The sequence below is a fragment of the Arachis hypogaea genome, chromosome 11, assembly GCF_003086295.3.
Source record: "Arachis hypogaea cultivar Tifrunner chromosome 11, arahy.Tifrunner.gnm2.J5K5, whole genome shotgun sequence".
NCBI classification, from domain to species: domain Eukaryota; kingdom Viridiplantae; phylum Streptophyta; class Magnoliopsida; order Fabales; family Fabaceae; genus Arachis; species Arachis hypogaea.
In genome coordinates, this window is record NC_092046.1 from 133,312,541 (window position 1) to 133,313,341 (window position 801).

Below are 801 nucleotides of genomic sequence, written 5' to 3' on the forward strand. Positions count from 1 at the left end.
TCAATCCCTGCCATTGGAGCAAACAACATTGAGCTTAAGCCTCAATTAGTTTCTCTAATGCAACAGAATTGCAAGTTTCATGGACTTCCATTGGAAGATCCTCATAAATTTTTAGCTGAATTCTTGCAAATCTGTGACACTGTCAAGACCAATGGGGTTAACCCTGAAGTCTATAGACTTATGCTCTTCCCTTTTGCTGTAAGAGACAGAGCTAGGACATGGTTGGACTCACAACCTAAAGAAAGCATAAACTCTTGGGAAAAGCTAGTCAATGCCTTCTTGACAAAGTTCTTTCCACCTCAAAAATTGAGTAAGCTTAGAGTGGAAGTCCAAACCTTCAGACAGAAGGAAGGTGAATCCCTCTATGAAGCTTGGGAAAGATACAAGCAATTGATCAGAAGGTGCCCTTCTGACATGCTTTTAGAATGGAGTATCATAGGAATCTTCTATGATGGTCTGTCTGAACTGTCCAAGATGTCATTGGACAGCTCTACTGGAGGATCTCTTCATCTAAAGAAGACGCCTGCAGAAGCTCAGGAACTCATTGAAATGGTTGCAAATAACCAATTCATGTACACTTCTGAAAGGAATCCTGTGAATAATGGGACAACTCAGAAGAAAGGAGTTCTTGAGATTGATACTCTGAATGCCATATTGGCTCAGAATAAAATATTGACCCAACAAGTCAATATGATTTCTCAGAGTCTGTCTGGAATGCAAGCAGCAACAGGCAGTACTAAGGAAGCTTCCTCTGAAGAAGAAGCTTATGATCCTGAGAACCCAGCAATGGAAGAGGTGAAT

The 801-nt window shown here is 40.9% G+C and overlaps 1 non-coding gene across 1 annotated transcript; it reads right to left on the minus strand.

The window, feature by feature from the left end:
• Positions 1–312: 312 nt before the first annotated feature.
• Positions 313–420, minus strand: LOC112724793 (small nucleolar RNA R71). The gene has a single exon (XR_003163938.1). It is a non-coding gene; the product is annotated as a small nucleolar RNA R71 (small nucleolar RNA).
• Positions 421–801: the final 381 nt, after the last annotated feature.